We start from the raw sequence: 23116 nt of genomic DNA on the forward strand, positions 1-23116 counted from the left end.
CCCTAGTACGAGTTGCAGGCCTCAGCCTCAGTGTGCCACGGAGGAAACGTGTAATCAAGGGGTCTCGAACGAGGGAAGTACCCCCCACTAGGGCATGGAAAGCCGCAATGGCTGCCACGTAAACCTTGAGCGTGGAAGGACATAGACCTGACGAGAAACGCTCTTGTAGAAACTCGAGAACTGTGTTGACTGAACAATTAATCGGGTCCCACTGGCGTTGGCGACACCAGGAAGTAAACACTTTCCATTTAAGTGCGTAAAGTTTCCTCGTAGCCGGAGCTCTGGAGCTTAAAATGGTCTCAGCCACTTCCGCTGACAAACCACTACTCATGAGTTGGGCCCCCTCAGAGGCCACACCCATAGTTTCCAAATCTCTGGCTGGCGGTGAAATATCGTGCCCCCTGCCTGAGACAGAAGGTCTCTCCTGATGGGCAACTCCAGGGGAGGCCTGTCGAGAAGATGAATGAGGTCCGCAAACCAAATACGACTTGGCCAGCGTGGTGCTACTAGCAATAGACTTATCCCATCCTGGCGGATTCTCTCCAGAACTCCTGGGAGCACAGCTACAGGGGGAAAGGCATACAGACGCAGCCTCGGCCATGCCTGAACCATAGCATCCAGCCCCAGGGGGGCTGGTTGAGTGAGGGAGAACCAAAGAGGACAGTGCGTCGTGTGCTGAGACGCAAACAGATCCACTTCCGCCTGGCCATACACCCTCCAGATCTGCTCCACCACCTCGGGGTGGAGCCTCCATTCCCCCGGCCTCAGCCTCTGCCTCGACAGTGTGTCTGCTCCTACATTCTGGGCCCCTGGAATGTATACTGCCCTCACTGAGAGCAATTTCCCTAGGGACCACAGGAGGATCTGGTGCGCCAGTTTGCACAGTGGACGCGAACGCAGACCCCCCTGTCGATTTAAATAAGAGACCACTGATGTGTTGTCTGTCCGGACAAGCACATGATGGCCCCTCAGATCTGGGAGGAAATATCTCAAAGCCTTGAAGACAGCCATCATCTCCAGGCAATTTATGTGCCAGGAGAGATGATGACTCCTCCACAGACCCTGAGCTGAACGGCCTTCCATTACCGCTCCCCAGCCGGTGAGGGAAGCATCTGTCGAGATAGCCACTCGATGGCAAAGAGCTCCCAACACCGGACCCTGGGACAGGAACCAGTGTTTCCTCCATATAATCAAGGCTTGGAGACACCGCCGCGTGATCTTGATCATACGAAGTGGGTTCCCCCTCGGGGAGAATCCTCTGGTCCTGAGCCACCACTGCAGAGGTCTCATATACAACAGGCCAAAAGGAATCACGTTGGACGCTGCTGCCAAGAGACCTAACAGTCTCTCGAACTGTTTCACAGTGCGTGACTAGCCTAGCTTTAGCTCCTTTGTGGCGGAAAGGATAGCAGCTACACGAGCGGGCGACAGCGTGGCTCGCATCGTGACTGAATCCCATACCACACCAAGAAAAGTGGTTCTCTGTACTGGAGAAAGCACACTCTTCTTGGCGTTGAGCCTCAACCCCAATTTCTGCATATGTGCGAGAACGACACCTCGGTGCCGAACCGCTAACTGTTCTGACTCTGCTAGAATCAGCCAGTCGTCTATGTAGTTCAGAATGCGTATGCCCTGCAGCCTGAGCGGGGCCAGAGCTGCATCTACGCACTTCGTGAACGTGCGGGGTGATAAAGCCAGACCGAATGGAAGTACCCGATATTGGTATTCTTTGCCCCCGAAAGAAAACCTCAGGAACCTCCTGTGCTGAGGGAGGATGGAGATATGGAAGTACGCATCTTTCAAATCTATCGTGACGAACCAGTCCTCGGATCTGATTTGAGTCACAATCTGCTTGAGTGTCAGCATCTTGAACTTGAGTTTCTGAACTGAACGATTCAATAGACGAAGATCTAAAATGGGACGCAACCCTCCATCCTTTTTTGGAACAATGAAATAGCGGCTGTAAAAACCCGATTCCCTGTCGGGTGGATACACCTGCTCTATAGCTTCTTTCGCTAATAAAGCCTTCACTTCTTGCTCCATCACCAGAGCCGGCTCGGGGTGTACCAACGTGGGCAGCACCCCGTTGAAACGTGGAGGACGAGAACCGAACTGGATTCTGTATCCTCTCTCTATCATCTGCAGGACCCAACGAGAAATATTTGGCAGATTCCTCCATTCTGTCAGAAATTCTACTAGGGGAACCAGCCTCTCGAGGCTGGCCTCTGATGTATTTAAAACACCCAGCCCGGGGGCCTGGAACATAACGGCAGACACCAACCGGACTGACTGTTTTTGAACCCCCCTCAGAAGGTTCCCGTCCGACGCAACGTCGAGTCGACGTTGCGCCAGACGTTCTCTGGCGACCACTGCGCCCCGAAGCACCAAGGGTGGCGGGGTGGGCAGAATTGTCCCCTGAGGACCCCGAAATGAACCGGGCACCATATACTGAGGTGTACACCGGTTCACTTCGGTTGGGGCAGTCCTCACTGGTCTGACACCCGTGGCGTCAGGACCTTTTCTTTTGCGCCGAAGCCTTCTTAGCCTGAAGAACGGTCCTCAGATCCGGCTTCGACTTCGAAGGCTTTGGCTGAGAGTGTTTCGTCTGCCTCCAGTGTTTTTGTGGAGGTGCACGAGACGCAACACTCTCTTTTTGTTGCGCACGATATGATGAGCTTGACGGCTGGGGCTGCTCAAGCCCAGCAGCCCCAGGGGGTCGGACACGGCGAGGGAGAAATTTTTTAAATGCCTCTGACTGTTTTTTAGCTTCCTGAAATCTCTCGACGACCTCATCAACAGCGTCGCCGAAGAGACCATCAGGATTAACCGGGGCATCTAAAAGAAAGGAACGATCTCGGTCCTTTAAATCAGTCAAATTCAACCACAGATGTCTCTCAGTGGCCACCAGGGCTGCCATAGACCGCCCAATTGCTCTAGCGGTCTCCTTAGTAGCCCTGAGAGACAAATCTGTGGCCCGACGAAGTTCTCTAATTTCATCGGGTCCAACTCCCTCACTTTTATCCAAATCCCCCAGCAGCTCAGCCTGGTATGCCTGTAATATAGCCATAGAATGGAGGCATGCACCAGCTTGACCTGCTGCCGTATAGGCTTTGCCCACTAACGTAGATGTTGTTTTTAATGGTTTAGTGGGTAAAGCTGAGGCCTTCAGAGACGATACCGAACCGGGTGACAGATAGCTCGCGAGCGTCTGTTCAGCCCGGGGCATCGCCTCATAGCCGTACTCTTTCAGCCCCCTTATACCCGAATAAATATGAACTTGAGGGCTGAAAACACGTGCAGAGTACGGCTTATTCCATGTTCTTGATATCTCATTATGTAAATCGGGAAAGAATGGAAGGCCTCGAGGTGGAAGTGAAACACTAGATGAAAGAAAACGCTCGTCGAGTTTGCTTTTAGGACGCGCGTCCTCTCTTACAGCTGGCCAATCAATATGTAATTTTTCAACCGCTCTAGTAATCACTTCCACCAACTCATCATATGCGGGAGAAACAGATGGCGAGTCTTTTTCTCCCGTGTGTGTGCTTAAACTGTCGATGCTCAGTACATCTACCTCCTCGGAGCTAGAGCACTGAAGCATCGGGCTCTCTCCCCGGGCAGAAGGAACCGCAGCGCGGGCTTCTGACACCGGAGCGAGAGCACTGGATCGTTCAGAAAAGGAAGGCGATAAGGCCACAGGACCCGTCTCCAACCCCTCTGAAAGATCCTTTTGCGATCCCCAGGAATGCATTCTCCGCGCTGCCTCGGCAGACGCGGGTCCTGCACCCTGAGGATTGCGAGCCTGGCCGCTCTCATCAAACAGCGCCCGGCGGGAGCGAAGCATGCGGAGCGAGAGATTCTCGCAGTGTTGGCAGTCAGCCTCCTCGAAGGCTGACACCGCATGCTCCACTCCCAAACAAATGACACAAAGCTTGTGAGTATCCCCACCCGTTAAATAGCGCGGGCAGGGAGAAGCACAAAGCCTGAACATTTGTTTCGCCATAATTCCGTTTCCAATAATAATCACAGACAACAGTAAATAAGACAGACAGAGACAAAGATCGCTTGCTGAGGCAACAGAAGCTAATGCCGGTTTGCACCGGGTGCTCTTTTATCATTTCCTGGTCATGACGTCATCCGCCCATGACGGTCATGTTTCCTATTGGACTAGTTGACATAGATGCTTCAGACGCAGTCACGCTGGAGGCGTTCCCAAAAGCATAACAGTGACGCATCGCGAGTTCCCTCGATAGGGAACACCTCAGACCTCTAAGGGTTAACAAAACAAATGAAGCGATAGGCTACTGGTTATAAACCATGCACGTAGGATGCAAATTTTACGATTTAAAGACAGAAGACAGAAATTGCACTCGCAAATAAATATATTTGGTCGCAAATGCAAATGATTCACACCATTTAAATACCCATCTAGTGCATGTGTTTATAGGCCATCAAATAAAAAAATGGAACCAAAGAAATGAAAAAATGTGTCCTGTACGAATGGCTCCTCGAGCTGCATTATAATTGACAAGCTTGCAGTTTAGATTTTTCTTTTATTATAATGGTATTCATTAAATTCATGATTATATGTTCAATTATAATGCTTAAAAAAAAGCTTAATTATAATTCTCAAAAATCCAGATAATGTTGGTGGACCACTGATAACCTTGTGACGCATCTGTATTTGACCCTGATGATTGGTGGGCTGTCTGAAAACTAGTCGCTCTTGAAGAAAACCTGTACAATTAGGGTGGTTTAGGATTGTGTTCAACAACTAGATGGACGAAACAGAATAGAGACATGTAGGACTCTCACCCTATTCAAGAAATTGGACCTCTAAAATCCATCCACTGCTAAAATATTGCAAAAAGAAATATTGATTTTGACCGATTTCACTTTACTAAACTGTATGAAGCATTTGTAAACAACCCATCTCCAAACATACATCTTCAAGAATGCATTTCACTAGATGTATTTTGATTAATTAAAAGCATAAAAAAACTATGCATTGGCTGCATAACATCTGATCATTGTTTGACAGAGCCGTTCTTTGGCAGTGTGCCATGCATCTATAAATAAGTTGAGATGTGCAGGTGTGACTGAAACAGTACTGACTAATATCCTCAGTACTGGAGTGAATGAGTATATTTACTCTATTTAGAGTGTCTACACAAGTCTCCAGATTGCAACCAAATAGTATGTATATAGTCAAATAGTCAAAAAAATTCTTCTGGTAGGACTAAATTTTGTTAGAGGTTGTACTGGTGCAACCACCAACGTATAAAAGCTGCCATTTTCGTAACATGAGAAATATCACACTGAAAACGAAAGCGGAACGGAATCACGCTACTTGTTTTAGCTGGGTTGCGCGGACCGTTTATCAACCTGGAGCAATAATAGACAATGCAGCGCAAGCTCATGCATGGGTCTATCTAGGGTCAGACTATCTGAATTTGCTTATAGCCTCCCAGCTCAGCCGCCATCATGGCATCTCACTGTGGTGATCTCTCACTGTCGTGTGTTGCATACAGACCGAACAGTACCCATCCCTCTTGGAGTCTGCCTAATGTCTTGGGCACTTGGGTGAAGAAAGGGGTGGTCCTGTCAACTGATCAGTTGGATCTGATGGCGGGGGGAGGATGCTGCACAGACTCGGTAGACCCAAAGGGCCCAGAGGTGGACTGTCCATCACCCAAGCTGAAGTCACCGAGGTAGTCAAGAAGCCTCTCGGTGGCAAGCCACCAGGGGTGGATGAGATCCACCCTGATAACCTCAAATCTCTGGGGTTGTGTAAAGAGGGAGACCTAATCTGGTGGCAATTTGGCACTGGCTCTCTCTCTCACACACACACACATTAGCAGTGGCGGTTCTACTTTGAATTACACCCAGGGCGAGACCCCCTTCGAGCGCCCCCCCCCCCCCAAAATAAAAAAAATTGCATATTATAGGCTACTGTAAAAACACATAATTAAAGTTGATTTTAGTTGATCATTATGACAATTATTAGATAATATAGTGACCAAAATGATCACATACACAGAATCTTGTTCAAAAAGCCTAATACACAGTGAAATCAATTCACCAAGTTAATAACATTAAAGATTTGTTTTTAAGGAGTGTCTTTTATCTTACCTACTAAACTTAAAAAAAGGTTAACAAAAAGGTTTTATAAAAAGATCAACCTCATATTTCAGCATTTAAATCATCTCTATAAAAAAAATGAGTCAATAACATTCCTGACATTTATAATGCACCGTATAGCTTTTCTTTTAAGAGTAAAATTCGTACCGATTTTCCCATGGCTGTCGTTTCAATAGAACCATGCACTCATTACCCTGCGCTCTCCTGACGTTTTAGTAGCTAATGTATTTCCACCACAGAAAAACGCTTGCTGTAGCTCTGCTGAAAGATTTATTTACGGAGAAGAGAAAAAACACCCAAGTGTTTGGGTGCATGTCCATACTCTAAAGTTTATGAGCGCGCTTCCAGTGAGCGCATAATGAGCGCGCTTCCCGTGCGCCTATTTGAAACATAGAGGATTTGAAATAACAACCTCGAGCGCGCAAAAGACGCAATACGTGAACTAATCAGGAGATCCCCTTGACATCGCTTCTGCTCACGGCACCTTCTCAGCAAGCAGGGCGCCATTGCCAATAATTGAATCGAAATGATAAAAAATAGAAAAACTTCGCGGCACAGAGGATTTTTTTTTAACTGCTCGTGCTGCCCCCCATGTGACGTGAAAAAATGCCACCCCGGGCGACTGCCCGGTTCGCCCGTGCCTAGAACCGCTACTGCACATTAGAATTTGCCGCTCTTTTACCGCTATGGTCCGGGTTCACACCAGACCCATAGCACCTGTTCATTCAAACTCACATCACATACATAAACATTCAAATCGGTATACCAGTTCGTTTATGTGTTGATTCCAGGTGTGAAAGAGACAGAGATTAAACCTGATTGTTGGTATCTAGTGCTATTTATAACACTCTGTCACGTCTCCGAAATAATGGCGCCACCCGGAACGGAAGATACTATGTGTTGTGTGATGTGGGAAATGTTGTTGTGTTTATAGGTAATTTGTCTTTGTTAAGAATATTATGTGATATTCGTATACATTTAATGCAGTTTATTTATGTTTGATATTGATTATTGGTGCGAGTTTATTTAGTACTTGAGCACCGTGAAATTGCCCTTTGTCACCGGTTCTGTTCATCATTTTTATGGACAGAATTTCTAGGCGCATCCAGGAGCCGGAGGGTGTCTGGTTTGGGGACCACACGATTTCGTCTCTGCATTTTGTGGATTATGTTGTTATGTTGGCCCCATCAGACCAGGACCTCACCATGCACTGGGATGGTTTGCAGCCGAATATGAAGCGGCTGGGATGAGAATCAGCACCTCCAAGTCCAAGGCCATGGTTCACAGTCGGGAAAGGTTGGCTTGCCCGCTTCAGGTTGGTGGAGAGTTCCTGCCTCAAGTGGAGTTCACTTATCTTGAGGTTTTGTTCACGAGTGAGGGAAGGATGGGCAGCTTTTGCAGTAATGCAGTCAATGTACCAGTCTGTCATGGTGAAGAAGGAGATGAGATGCAAGGCGAAGCTCTCGATTTACCGGTCAACATGCCATACAAACAAGAGCTGTGAACCTGTGGTAGCGCCCAGGTCGAAGTTGTAAAACCTTACGGATGTGAGTGGAGAGGACCAGCCCGCTGCATACCACATCCTACAGGGATAACTACTTATATAATAAGGCTTCTAAGCTGCCATACTCCTATCCTAGCATGCGGAAAAGTACCAATTGTAAGTACTGTACCAATCAGGCAGTAAACTGGGCCTTTCCGTCCGAAATCCGCAATATGAAGTGAAAACCTATCACTTAATACATACATACTAGGGCTGCACGATGTATCACTTTAACATCGATATCGCGATGTGTGCATCCTCGATAGTCACATCGCAAGGATGTGCGATGTCACTTATAGGGATCGTAGTTAATCTGTGATTCTAGGCTACGTGCCAGCAGCTCCCCGGCCTGTAACGCTTGTGATTCGCAGATTAAATGCAAAGTTTAACCATCATAGTGTGAGAGTTTATCAATTTGCAAGTCCTGTCAGTTTAAACATCAAGCGCAAGAAGACTGGAACTTGCACGCTGTTTTTTTTGTCAGCCTTACTAAAGGCTTTCATTTTTGTCCCTCCAAAGCTTGATCGGTGAATGATGTAGATGATTGATGCAGATGACGATGAGTGACTTCTGAGCTCGCTTAACTGAGAGAGTGAAAGTCCCGGTCCCGCGTGCACTCTCACCGTCTTCAAACTGTCTTGCTCTCTCTCCCGCGCTTGCGCATGTCAATGATTTGAATATCTTTGAGAATACATGACGGTAAAAGGTCGGAAGACCAAAGTTTTATTGTTTTTTTATGAACTACCACTGGTTGTGAATTGCCGTTCCACACATTCAGATGACATTACATAAACGACACTTTCAATAAAAATAATAAAAATGCCATCCAGTGATTAAATGTTTTCTGTGTTGACACAAATCTTGCACGATGTCCTAACCTGCCTGGATAATCACACAACGTGTGCCGTGGTCCGTTAATGACATGTCTGATTCGCGAACTAATGACTCATTTGAACCGATTCACTTTAATGAATGATTAAAACAACTGATCTATTCAACACTGAACTCAAGAGACATAAATCGGATACATTTTACAATAAGGTTCCATTTATCAAAGTCTAGTTAACTACATTAATAATAATAGTTAATTACATTTATATCCACTTAACTGTCACCGTCCCACAGGTGGGACGTTTGCCACTATATTTTTAAAACAATAATATCTTAGTAAATACCTTAAATAATATTGACAAACTATATATCATTTGAAAGCTTACAATCTCTAGTTTCCATATTTGGTGACTGATTTTCAAAATATATTACAGAGGAGCCATAATTTATCAATATAAAACAAGAATATTTTCATACTCATAAGGTGTGTTCAGACCTTTATTTTAAAATAGCAGTAAACATGAAAAATCATGAAAAAATGGTAGATACCTCAGTTTGTTTTCATGCCAAAAGTTCAAAAGATAGAATCCATTCAATTATTTTGGAAAAAAAGGTCTGAAAAGTTTGAAATATCAAGAAAAAAATAATAAATTCACCATTTGTGACGTGGCAGCTAGCTATGACTTACATGCGTGTTCTTTGTATGTGTTTCTTAGAGGTTCAATTCATATCAAAATCTGCCAAACTTCCCATGCTACTTCTGAATAGGATCTCTACTTCAGAAATTGTATGAAAATTGTGAAAATAATGGTTCATATCACTCAAAACAGGAATGGAAATGCAGGCGCCCTTATATGGGCAGTAATGGAGTCTGATTGTGCCCTAGTGAAAAAGTTTGGTACTGCGCTCAAACAAAATCTTACTGAAAGCTCATTTTTTGAGATGTCAACCTAAAATTTGAAACACAACTTGTTCAGATAAAAATAATAAAAATGCCATCCAGTGATTAAATGTTTTCTGTGTTGACACAAATCTTGCACGATGTCCTAACCTGCCTGGATAATCACACAACGTGTGCCGTGGTCCGTTAATGACACGTCTGATTCGCGAACTAATGACTCATTTGAACCGATTCACTTTAATGAATGATTAAAACAACTGATCTATTCAACACTGAACTCAAGAGACATAAATCGGATACATTTTACAATAAGGTTCCATTTATCAAAGTCTAGTTAACTACATTAATAATAATAGTTAATTACATTTATATCCACTTAACTGTCACCGTCCCACAGGTGGGACGTTTGCCACTATATTTTTAAAACAATAATATCTTAGTAAATACCTTAAATAATATTGACAAACTATATATCATTTGAAAGCTTACAATCTCTAGTTTCCATATTTGGTGACTGATTTTCAAAATATATTACAGAGGAGCCATAATTTATCAATATAAAACAAGAATATTTTCATACTCATAAGGTGTGTTCAGACCTTTATTTTAAAATAGCAGTAAACATGAAAAATCATGAAAAAATGGTAGATACCTCAGTTTGTTTTCATGCCAAAAGTTCAAAAGATAGAATCCATTCAATTATTTTGGAAAAAAAGGTCTGAAAAGTTTGAAATATCAAGAAAAAAATAATAAATTCACCATTTGTGACGTGGCAGCTAGCTATGACTTACATGCGTGTTCTTTGTATGTGTTTCTTAGAGGTTCAATTCATATCAAAATCTGCCAAACTTCCCATGCTACTTCTGAATAGGATCTCTACTTCAGAAATTGTATGAAAATTGTGAAAATAATGGTTCACATCACTCAAAACAGGAATGGAAATGCAGGCGCCCTTATATGGGCAGTAATGGAGTCTGATTGTGCCCTAGTGAAAAAGTTTGGTACTGCGCTCAAACAAAATCTTACTGAAAGCTCATTTTTTGAGATATCAACCTAAAATTTGAAACACAACTTGTTCAGATTTTTGGCTTTGATCTTTCTGACATTTTAGAGTAGCCCAGGTTTTGAAAATATATATTTTATGTAAAATATGAATAATTAATATTTTTACATTGTACATTTCCATAAACTCAAACTTCTATAACTTTTTTTCTTTTTCACTTTCTTAATTTATTTCACTTCTACAAAAATCTGCCAAATGTCTTCTTTAAAACAAGACCAATCATATGTCTATATTCCAAAGCATTCTTGAATTACAACCATTTAAGTTCGAAATGTGCATTTTCATGTCTATTCAAAAAAGGGGGGGTGACAGTTAACAGGATATAGCACTTTTCTCTGCACTCGAAATGCTTTATAGGGGGAAGGGGAATCTCAACCACCACTATTGTGCAGCATCCTATTAACATATCCTGTTAACGACATTAGTAAACATTCAATTAATATTAGTTTCTGTGCGGATTTACTCCATGACAAAACCACCCCAGTCATTCTAGAATGATTCATTCTTTCCAAATAGAGCTATTCAAGTCATCTGGGAAATTGTTCTAATATCGCAATATATATCGTGGAAATATAAAATATCGCAATGCCATTTTTTTACCAATATCGTGCAGCCCTAATACATACAGTTTCCTTGTGGAAGGAGCTCTGGAGAAAATTATGGTCTCCTCAACCTCAGTTCAGAGACAAAAGTCAATATATCTTTGGGCTGGGGTGAAGGGTCACCCCTTCCACTAGAGACCGAAGATCCCTACTGACTGAAATCTCTGAGGGTGAGCCGGGTCCAGGAACCAATTAGCTTGGCCAGTACGATTCTATTAGTAGTTGACATATTCCGTCCCAGAGGACCTCCTCCAGAACTCCTGGGAGCAGAGTAATTGGGGAAAGACGTACAGACATAGCCTCTGCTATGTCTACAGTAAAGCCACAACGGCCAGCCCCAAGGGAGCTGGGTGTGTTAGGGAGAACCAAAGTGGACCATGCGCCGTATCCTGAGACGCTAACCGATCCACTTGTGCCTGGCCATAAAAGCCCAAATGTGGAGCCTCCATTGCCCAGGCCTCAGCCCCTGCCTCAACAGGATGCCTGCTTCGAGAGCGGCTTCCTTGGGGACCACTAGAGAATCTGGTGCGCCAGTATGATAATGGACGTGAACACAGATCTCCTTAATGATTTATATAGGAGACCACCGATGTCTTGTCTGACCAGACAAGCACATGATGACCCCTCAGGTCTGGGAGGAAATGTCTCAACGCATTGAAGATGGCCATCATCTCCCTCAATTTTTGCGCCAAGAGAGATGAGGACTCCTACACAGACCCTGAGCTGATTGGCCTTCCATTTTCAATCCCCAGCAGGTAAGGAGAGTATCTGTTCAGATCGCAACTCGATGGCAAAGAGGGGAGAACCCCTTGGGGAGAACCCTCTGGTCCTGAGCTACCACTGCAAAGGTCTCATGTACAGCAGGCCAAAGGGTATCACATTGTACGCTGCTGCCATGAAGCCTAACAGTCTCTTGCGCTGTTCCACAGTACGTAACTGGCCTAGCTTTGACTCTTTCATGGCTGTGAGGATAGCAGCTACACAAGCGGGCGATAGGATTGCTTGCTTGACTGAATCCCACACCAAGGAATGTGGTTTTCTGTAATGGAAAAAGTCCCAACCCCAATTTCTACACGTGAGTGAGGACGACATCTCGATGCCGACCGCTAACTGCTCTGATTCCGCCAGAATCAGCCAAAGTAATTCAGAATGTGTATGCCCTGCAGCCTGATTGGCTTTGCCAAAAAATAAAAAAATAATAAATAGAGTGAAAGAAATGACGTATTTTAAAAAGGAACACAGTTGCAGTTACACTACACTAGAGAAAAAAATATGGATTATCATGGATTATCATATGTTACTTCAAACGTTTCCATTCGTTATGAAATGAGATTGGAGAAAAATATAAAGCGTAATGTATGGCGTGTTTTGCTTTTCAAACCCACAGCGGAAGTGACTCAAACTCACAGCGCATGCAGAGAAGGTTTACTGAAGTGATCAAGCCACTCCAAACTATGAAACATTATTGTTACATTATACATGTCTACGTTTGAGCAGATATCCACAAACACAGTATTTAACAGTAAATTCGGGTCTAAACATTATAATATTCACAATTGAAGAATAAACCTACTTTATTTTATGCAGTGTTAAATTATTAGAGTTTAACTAGTAGCTACAATGTAAAGAATATATAACCATAAGACGAATATTATGTCTTACTTTAAAAATTGTTCTCATAATCAAAAATCGTGTTCTTCTAATTCTTCTGAGGTAAATCCAAGGTGCACAGACCAAAGACTTCCAAACTCGACGAAAAGCAGAGCAGAACTAAAGTCGCTGATTCTTTGTTTAGAGGTTATGAGGGTGTTGCGTTCCTTCAGGTGGATAATTTGAATTTGAACAGCACGCGCGTGTGTGGGCATGGTCACATTAGAGGTAATGAGCTCGGGCTTAAGAAACTGTACATGTCATTGCTTTTATACGGATTACTTAAACAGAGAATATTTGTTTTGGTATGATTTACATCATTTAAAAATGGCTTAAAGGACTTGAAGCTTTGTAAAAACAACTCTCATGTGTGGGTGGTAACATACGTAGTATTTGCTGAGTTACAGATCATTTTCTGTCATGTTTCAGAGTGAACTTTACATTGAGAGAGACGACAGAATGCGCATCATGTTTATTTTATTTTACGAAAAACGCAAAATTTTGTTTTTATTATTAGTGTACACAAATACAAGTAGATATTTAACAGTTTTGAATGATGTATAACACTTGCCTGTATCACAAAAATCAATAGGTTATTTGAGTCTTTTTTGCACTGATAAGAAAAAAAGAGAGACAATTGCGCCGAGACGATAGCCGACCCCAGGGGGTTAAATATATCGCTCGATCACATTGGAAGCCAAAATCGTGATTGTGAATTTGATTAATTGTGCAGCCCTACAATTTACCTTTGACTAAGCCCCGCCCCCCTTAGTTACTGTTGCTACATCAGTCAAACTTCATCTGGGCTATGGTTTGGTATCAACATGGCTTATGCTGTGACAGTTCTTCCTGCTGAAATGTTATCAAACTTTTATAAAGCAGCAAATAAAGTGTCTGATAGAAGTTGGCAAAAGGGGCTGCAATATGCGTTCGAAGGCTATATTCAAGACATAAGTTACAGGTGAAACACAAGAAAAAACAAGGCATCCAAATAGAGGCAAAAGAATAACGTTACTGGTCTCAGTCAAAAAAAAATTAACCACCGCATATCCTACTAATTGAGACGGAGGCTGGGACTAACAATATCAGGGAGCAACACTGTTGATGCAAAGCTGGGTAGGTCTCTGTTCACTTCTATAATTGTTATTACATAGCAAACGGACTACACGAGTATAACGTTGTATTTATTGGCTAGCGTATCAACAACCGGTATGAGAACTGAAATCATAACCTAAAACATTATAAAATGGTCTAACTAGTAAAACATCACAGCAAGGTTAGAGGCAAAAAAAGATGTGCTTGTTGATCTTTGAGGGGTTTAGCTGGCTGAGGACGTCCATTCAGTTTAATCCAAAGACGACAATTGTCAGGATTTGACTTCGGTTTTGGGAAGGGAAAAAACGGACACCCCCCTCCAACCTCTCTGAGAAACGCGTATCTGTGTTACAAATGCCCCAGGCACAACATTTAAACATGTTTTTGATAAAACTATGACGGTAATAGCCTTCCGAGACCAAAAATATGAGACGCCTGTGTTGAAAGTCAATGGAGCGCTGTGAAAAAGTGTCGGACCTCTGTGGGAGCTAGTTCTTGGCTGTGCTGTGATTGGATAATCTACATTTTAGGGCATGGCTTAGCCAAAGGCAAATTGGGCTTTGAAAACTTTGTCAGAGCATCTGAGGCCTGCTAACTGGACTTAAAGGTTCTCTGAGCGATCCTGGGTGTTGTTGACGTTCGGAATATTTCCAAACAAATCGGAGGCTAGCTAGACCCTCCCTCCGCCGCATCTCATCTCCTCCCCCTCCCTTCCGTGCTTCCTGAAATAATTGTGAACGTGCATAGTTCTAGCTAATTATATCCTTGTGTGGGTTTGGCGAACATAAAGCGTCAATTTAGAAGAAAAAAAAAAACAATTTAACGTTACCCACCTGTCCAGCAAAAACAGAGCAACCTGAATGTCGGACTGGAAGCCCTTCTGCCGACGGAGTTCTCGCCATCGTTCAAAAGCTTTGCTACCGATGTAAATTCGGAACTATCCGACTCCTTCTTCTTTTTAATTTGTTCTTCAGAACGACGTCTATTTGGTCGTGTGTCGGCCATTTTTCAAACTTCCCTCTGATGCTTCTATCTCCTTCACACACACACCCCCTTCATGTGCACGCGCACTAACCCCGCAGACCCACCCTCAAATACTTCTTGCCAGTGATTGGCTGGAACACTGTTCGTTAGGTTTCGTGGTCCGGGTGAGACATGATTGTTTTTGTTGCCGTTTGTGGAGCCTGTGGTGTCTACAGAGACCGCGTTTTTTTTACAGTGTGTTTAGGGGACAGGCAGCTAGCCGATGGTGAGGAGACGTTTGATGTATGTGACAAAAAATGTTTTGGCCCCACATCGCTTAGAGAACCTTTAATAACAAAACAATATTAATTTGATGATTCGCTTATAAAATATATTTGTCTCTGAAAATAACCTTAATTGTTTATATAATAATTGTTTTTGTCCGAGAGATTGAACAAGGTTTATGTTGCCTCCACCACTCATAAGTTCATTTTCATTTAGGTTCCACTTCCAATTGTGTGGAGAACCAGTGTCTCTTACTTACCTCATGTTTAATTAGCATTACCCTCAATTCTTCACTTCATTCACAGCTGTCACATGGATGGAAGGACTATTTTATGTTCCATGGGCCTTGCAGGAACACTGAAATTGCTCCCCGGCATTCCTCGGAAAAAGCTTTACTGAAGCGAGTGTATCATAAATGTGCTGCTTTTAGACATTTGAGGCGAGAAGCCATAAACCCTTATTCGCCCTCAATCCGTCCGCCTGTCAACCCTCGCATGTGACTCACATGAAGCAGTGCTGATGTGGCAGGGTCGATAGGTCATTTCATGCAGGCATGTTCAGGCGAGTGTAAATGCATCTTGACACTGTACAAGTTTGGGGTTGTTTCAAAATTAAAGCGCTGCCCTCTGGAGAACTTGGGCAATGCTGTTCTTTCCACTTTATAATGGAATTGCTTTTGCCCTTTTTGTCATCTCCATTTATTAGACTGTTTTTGTACCCTAAAAGAAGAATTGCGGATGTGTCAGTGCATGTGTGAATGGGTTAGTAAGAACGTAGGATTTTGACAGTATGTCAACTGAAACTGTTCAGTCGTGAAAACTGCAAGCAGTGGTGACATACTTGATGTTACAGTACAGAATTGTGTACTGTTGCAGCATACTAGAATAGTGTCATGATTTAGGAGACTTCATTCAAATACAGAGTCATTTTCTGGCCATGAAAAGGTAATAAAAAAGTTGACCACTGGTATCTGGTTTAATTAAACAAACAAGATTGCTGGATAATATCTATTACATATTTTTTTTTTTATGCGTCATCCCAGCCAGCATATTTGTGTGTCCTTAACCATCTCTTGAAGTGTTTTGTAAGTTACATAAACTGAAGACAAGTCACATCAGAGTTTGGAATAATCAGTTTCCCCTGATCATTTTAGATTCTGCAATACCTTAATGGTGTTCCATAATTAATCAGTTTTAATGAGCTAATGTGCATGTAAACTTTCTTGTCCTACTTAATAGCTCCTTACCAGAGCGTTTCATGCTATCAGGAAGCATTTCTCAAAACCTCACCATGATGTATGATACAAAGACTTTATTAACTTTTGAGGTGTTCTTAATGACTGAGCCTGTCCCAGCTTTCATTGTTTATAATTTCACATAAATAGGGAAAGAGTATTCTCTTTTTTGCAATAAAAGAAGAACTATAAATGTAAACACAATAACAATTTGGCTAAACAGTCTGTTTTGTGTAATGAGCATAGACAAACATTCTACAAGAAACTTACCTGTCATGTTGTTTCAGACTTGCATGAATAGACTTTTAGAATGATTTATTCCTAAACATTAGCGAAATGCACACAACAAGGTCTGTATTTCCCAGTGTTATTCCCTGTTACTCTGATAAAGAGTTTGATCAGAGAAAACAGCATTAGCATCAGCCGGTAGTTGTGCTCATGTATAGAGAAGGAGTATTGAAGTGTGAACCATTCTGAACTAACGCACAAACAACACAATTTATAATGAGATTCCTTCCCTCCACTTCATGTCTGTAGTGATAAGTCAAAATGCTGTGTATCTGTTCAGCTCCAGTAGGCACTTCTTATGTTTTTCAGTCTGGGGACTAAAAACAAAACATAATAGTGTGTTGTGTGTTGTTTTCTTCAAAGAACAGAAAATGGCAAATTGAATTTGGGGTGTGTTGGTGGCCAGTTGATAGTTTTATTTTTGTTGCTTTTCTCTAATCTAATGATATTCTTAATATACTATACACACTGTAAAAAATTTGGAGTAGGATTTACTTGAAAAAACCTTGCTAAACGATCTCACTCAGAAAATGCTAGTAAATTTACAAAGATTTGCCAATTAAAAACCTAAACATATTTATCAGTAGCTTTAATTAGAAATCTTTAAGTTAAACTTACTTGGAATGTGGAATTAAGTAAACTTTACAAAAAATAAGTAATTTTAACTCGGCTTGTAAAAGGTTGATTAATACCGATTTCCTTTGCCTTTGTATTACACTTCACTAAAACAATTATCTTGAATTTTATTAGTCATTTATAGTATGTTCTTTACTTAGATCATCTAAGTAATTTATATATACATCATGTCAGACTTTAAGCCTTATGTGAATGCAAACACCTCAATACTTGGTAGACAATACACAATGGTGGTAACATTTGATGGATCGTTTTTGTGTTTGAATGTGTCGTTTTAAGCAAAAAATTTACTCAAAATGTCACAAAATGGCAATTTACTAATACTAAAAACAAAAATCAATGATAAAACAGTGTAAATACAGCTGGAAACCAGTGAAAAATGAACCTCATTAATTATTCAAGGTCCAGTGCATGATGGGAACCCCAGTATCAGAAAAGTTGAGTAATTTTTACTTAATTTTATTGAGTTGATATATACACTTTCATTTATACTCGCTTGAAATAAGTACTGATATGGAATTTACTTAGTTTTTTAAATTCTTGCCTGAACTAACTTTTTTAAGTAAATTACATTGGGTTTTTTCACTAGTATTTACTTAACCAAAAAATCATTTTTTTACAGTGCATCAAACATTATCTTCCCTATTAAAAATTAAAAAAAAAAAAAAAAAAACCTTGAGAAACAACTCACTCTTGAGAAACATGTTCTGAAGGTGCCCTTTTATACGAAACATTTTATAATTTAGTCACCGTGATGAAAATCTTTATGACCACAAAATGTCTAAGCAACACCTTTAAGCACAGCAAAGAGGATGGAACTTGGTTTGTTTCTCATACACCTATCAACTAGCTTTCATATTTTAGAGACAGCGCTATAGGCAGAATTAATAATTATCTATAACAATACAGCACACAAATTGTATGAATTTTCTTTTTATGTTGCCTTTATGGTATTATGTAGTATTTCTTGAAACTTGACAGTATTAATGGCCATCCAGTTTTACTAGAGCTTCTTTTGAAAATGTATATTCCATATATAAAAATCCATATAATCCATTTGAAATTACATTACAGAGAGTAAATAACCAAATGTGCGTTTTTGAGAGAACCTTTACTTTTTCAGTTGGGACTGCCATAATTGGTGGTCTATATCCAGTTATCTCCATTCAGGCCAGCATCCTTTATTGACAGAAAGTAATCACTTCTCTCCCAATGTGGATTTGCTACCTAGACAACCACTAGATATGCAGGCACCCATGACAGCCTATTGATAAATCTCATTATTAGTACCTTCAGAGAGCTCTCATGTGCAACTGAAATTAGCTGTATGCTTTCAGTGGACCACAGCCTATACAAAAAAACACCACTGGTGTGTGTTGTGTGTGTGGGGGGTCACAAATGTGTGGTAACAGAGCATATAACCAGACAAGGGTGATTAGTGACAAGTACAGGTGGCAGTGGTGTAGAGTAGCATTTTATCCTAAGAACGGAACTGTAATGCATTAGGACAGGTTTCACCCACTAGGCATGCTGGCATTGCACTTGCAGCTGGTCCCAGTAGTAATGATGAATGTTATCATCATTATCATCTATCTGTGACCAGTCACAGCAGCATGCTATAGGTCTCTAGTGATCCTAATTGCCACATACTTTTGCATAATTGCTCGTGCTTGCTGAGGCAGGCATCACTGTTAATATTGCTCATACTAATAGTAAAATGGGCTATAGTTGCGTATGGCCGCAATGTTGGATTACTGATCTAGCGAGTGTGTGCGTAGACACTTCCGGTTGCTCCCGAGCCAGTGAAAGCCGAAAATGATCTTTTAGAGTTCTATAAATCTTTATTACTATTATAGATGTATTTTCTTAATACAAAAGCCAATCACATTTGACACCTACGCAATGTCTTATTCCCTGACCAATTATGCCTACTGTAAATATAAAAATATGTAAATATAAATTAACTTAAAAATAAAATATAACCAGTGTTGTAGTACTCGAGACTCGGACTCGTCTCGGACTCGGTCTCGAGACCATATTTTATTGGTCTTGGTCTTGTCATGGACTCGTGTGCATTTGGACTCGGAATTGACTCGGACTCGAACATTTTTTTTTTAGGACTCGGACTTATTCCCGAGTCCACTCGAGTTCAATTCAAAATATTTTTCATGATTATTAATGTATGTTAATTAGGGCTGTCGCGGTAACCGCAATATTGTAGTACCGCGCTTCTGACAAGACAACCGCAGAGGATTGCACGTAACCGCAGCAACCGCGATATTCACGTTTTTTTTTTTTTTATAAGGCTTTACCCTTCTTGTTTTGAACGTAATGCATGTGTATTGAATGTTAAACCAGTTCATAATGATAACAAGACTGTTTATCATGGTGATGTGTAGCCTACAGGCTTCACACAGATAGTGAATGAGAGAGATCGGCAGAGCGCGTGCAATTACCTGCCTCTGTCTTTGAAGTCGTGAAAAGCTTGTCGTGTCAAAGGGAAGCGAAATTTTTGTTGCATCATCTTTTTAACGTTCTCTTCACGTGTATTTTCCCATAAATGCGCGTCAGCAGCAGCGCTGGTCAGCATCCCACAACACAAGGAAGCCGAAAGAAAATCAGTGAGTCACGCATTGAATCAATGGGTCTCTAATAAGTGAAGCATCAGCTTCAGCGTTGCCCATGCGACGCATTGCTGCTCAGCTGAGCCTTGAAAAGTTGAACATCAATGTTAGAAATAATTAACATATTGTTTCTTTACATCTCTTTTAATGAATCAGCTTTTTTAAACGTGTTTGTTGAATGAACGGTTCAATGACTCGCTCAAAGTCCGTTGTCATAACAATATGCGCGCTGAGTGAAAGTTTTTCAATGCGCATATACTGTAGACGCTGTTTAGTTTCGGTTACAATGCTTACTGAAAATGTCCTCGTTTTTGTCCACATCGTAAACTTTATTTATATAGCAACAAAAACATATAAATTAAATAAATAAATGGCGGTAATACCGCATATCGTGCTATTGAGCCACTCAATATTACCGCAAGGGAAATTCCATAACCGCGACAGCCCTAATGTTAATAAAATATTTCTTTAAATTGATTAACACATCCAGTGATTGGTGATTTTCTAGTGCGCAACTGCGCATGACAAATTGTAATAAAATTACTTTTAACACCACCTACTATGTGGCCTTTTTACCCTAAACTGATCATATTTTTTAAACTCCAAGTAAATTCAGTAAAAAAAAAAAAAAAAAAAAAAAAAGGATTTCTCTAAGTAAATAAAAGTAAATTAGGTAATCAAACCTCACTGGTCTCGGTCTCGACTCGGACTCGACCGTCTCTGGTCTCGGACTCGACTCGGACTCGACTCTCTATGGACTCGGTCTTGACTCGGACTCGAATCTTTCTGGTCTCGGTCTGGACTCGGACTCGAGTGAGGTGGTCTCGACTACAACACTGAATATAACTAAACAATTTGTGTAAAAACAAAGAAATAAAATACAGACCCTTTAGTTAGCTACTCATCCACATCTATCTAAATCCTTCGTATTACACGTACTTCTTGTGCAACATTTTAACTGAAATATCTTTAAATTATTATATACACTGGAACTTGGTAGGCTACCTGGATCAGAAAAAAATCTGTTTTGTGCTTCCCTGAGAACTCAAATGAAAGCTTGCTACTACAGGAATAACCATGATTAGATAGTTGTTTGCATAAAATATACCGTAAACATACGTTTGCCTTGTGAGCCCAGATACTAAAATCCGGCCGTGTATATTACACACTTGAGTGTCTTGTATGAATGAAAAGATCCCTGTGGATTTTCACTAACCGCTGAGACTGAACCACAGAAACACCAGGAGAAAGAATGAAAGATAATCTCAGCGTATCTCGATGAATTACCGCACAGAGGTGAACGATAATATAAGAACGATGTTTTCTTTCGTCTCTGATAGACCACCATCTTCTCTGTAATTGTAATAGGATAAAAATACAGCAAAAGAACAGAGTAGTGCTGTCACTTTACTAAATGATTGGATTAAATGCCTGACACTTGATGAAATGGTTAAAAAAAAAAGACATGTTAATGGTGGGACTGAAGCATATCTAGGGACCAGAATATCGTGAAGACTTGGAGATGGGGTCTTTTGACTTGGGCCGGTAAGTAGGGCTGCACTAAACCCCAAAAAAAAAAAAATCTTGGTCGACTCAGTCCTGAAATTTTCTACTAAAAAATCTTCTAAAAATACCATTAGCATTTTCCTAATTTTTTTTTTTTTTTTACATAATTAGCTGTGCACTGTGTGCAATACTTGGTAGCCTTGTTTTCCGCTTAAATTAATTAGAAATAAACATACAAAACTATTAGGCTATTTGCAGTACATTAAATAGTTTTTGACCTAATTGTTTTGCACTGAAATGAGTCTGACACACGAGTCTGAGTCAAATGCACCTGTTAATATAATAGGTGCAATATAATACTTGTCAAGTAGTGATATCATCGCAAGAACTGTTGAGGAATATGCAACCTAATTTAGACAATTATTTTTGTCATATGTTATAATAATAAGTTATAACTGTCACTATCATTTCAGCTACTCTGTGCATGTCCTCGCACAGAGCGAGACTGAACATAAGTGCTCAGCTCCGCGGCTGAGACTATTAACTTTAAGCTTTTACTCTTAATAAACACAAAAGGCACGTCCACTTTAATAATAAAATAATATTTATTATACAGACCAGATCAAGAGCAGAAACGAAATAAAGTTCATGACTGAAAAATAAAGCATCTTGTGTTAAAAACTAACACAAACACAGAGCAATTGTGCATTCTCCAGTGGATTGGGCTAATCCAAAAAAAAAAAATGAAAACAAGGGGGGTGTTCTGAAGAGAGGCTGTTACCTGTGAAACAGGAGTACTCTGAAAAAAACAAAAAAAAACCAAAAAAAAAACATTAGTAGTAGGGTTGGGTATCGTTTGAATTTGAACGATTCTGATTCCGATTGCGATTCCTTGTTTCGATTCCGGTTCCTAACGATTCTCGATTCTGATTCTTTTAAGAGGCAGGGTCAAAAATTTTTTAGCTAACCTTGCTAACCAACGGCCTTTCTGAAGGAAATAATCCTTTCTGAAGGAAATACTCCTTCTGTAAAAAAACTCCTTTTGTCACAAATTTTGCATTTTGCCGAGATTTCGTTATTTTTAGAAAAGTGAAGCCACACTTTGGATCGCCGACGTAAGGTACTCATGTTCGACTCGCGTGGTTATGCCAACACTTCCATTAGACGCTTCTTCGTTGGTGTTGTTCAGCGGTTTCTTCTTCCACTCGGTGGACTGTGAATATCGAAACTAGGAATCGAAATTTTAACTTTTGAACGATTCCGGGAAAAACGAAAAGTTAGTCTCGGTTCCAATCGATACTCGATTCTCGATACCCAACCCTAATCAGTAGTTAGTGCTTTCCACCTAATGAAATGAGCACGGCAAAACTGATGAAATGAACGCAGTAAAACTGATTATACGAACGCGCCAAAAATCCACCAATAAGAACATATCGACCAATTAATCAACTAATCCTACCAGTAAGCAACCACCCAGAACACCCTAACATATCCATAACAACAAGCTAAAAACTTCTCATAACACCTTAGCAATGCTCTGATAACCACCCACAGAGAGTTTTGATTCTTCTGTATTGAAAATACAGCTATCTAGATGCAAAATGTACTATTTCTGGCAGTTCTCTATATGGTGAGGCTTTTGTTGTTTAACCATAGATACATTCCTGGCACATCTACAAAGAAAAGTACATGCATTTGTTTGAAACTTAAAGTATAATGGTATAACTTAAACTTATAGTATAATGGAAATTTATACA

At 41.0% G+C, this 23116-nt stretch overlaps 1 protein-coding gene and 1 pseudogene across 1 annotated transcript in view; one reads left to right on the forward strand and one right to left on the reverse strand.

Moving 5' to 3' along the window:
- Positions 1 to 23116, forward strand: part of gabra3 (gamma-aminobutyric acid type A receptor subunit alpha3) — a 480166-nt gene that overhangs the window by 31353 nt on the left and 425697 nt on the right. The window lies entirely within an intron of this gene.
- LOC148970721 (uncharacterized) lies at positions 3144 to 4000 on the reverse strand (annotated as a pseudogene).

This window comes from Pimephales promelas, chromosome 19 (assembly GCF_988280905.1).
Source record: "Pimephales promelas chromosome 19, fPimPro1.hap1.1, whole genome shotgun sequence".
Classification (NCBI taxonomy): Eukaryota; Metazoa; Chordata; class Actinopteri; order Cypriniformes; family Leuciscidae; genus Pimephales; species Pimephales promelas.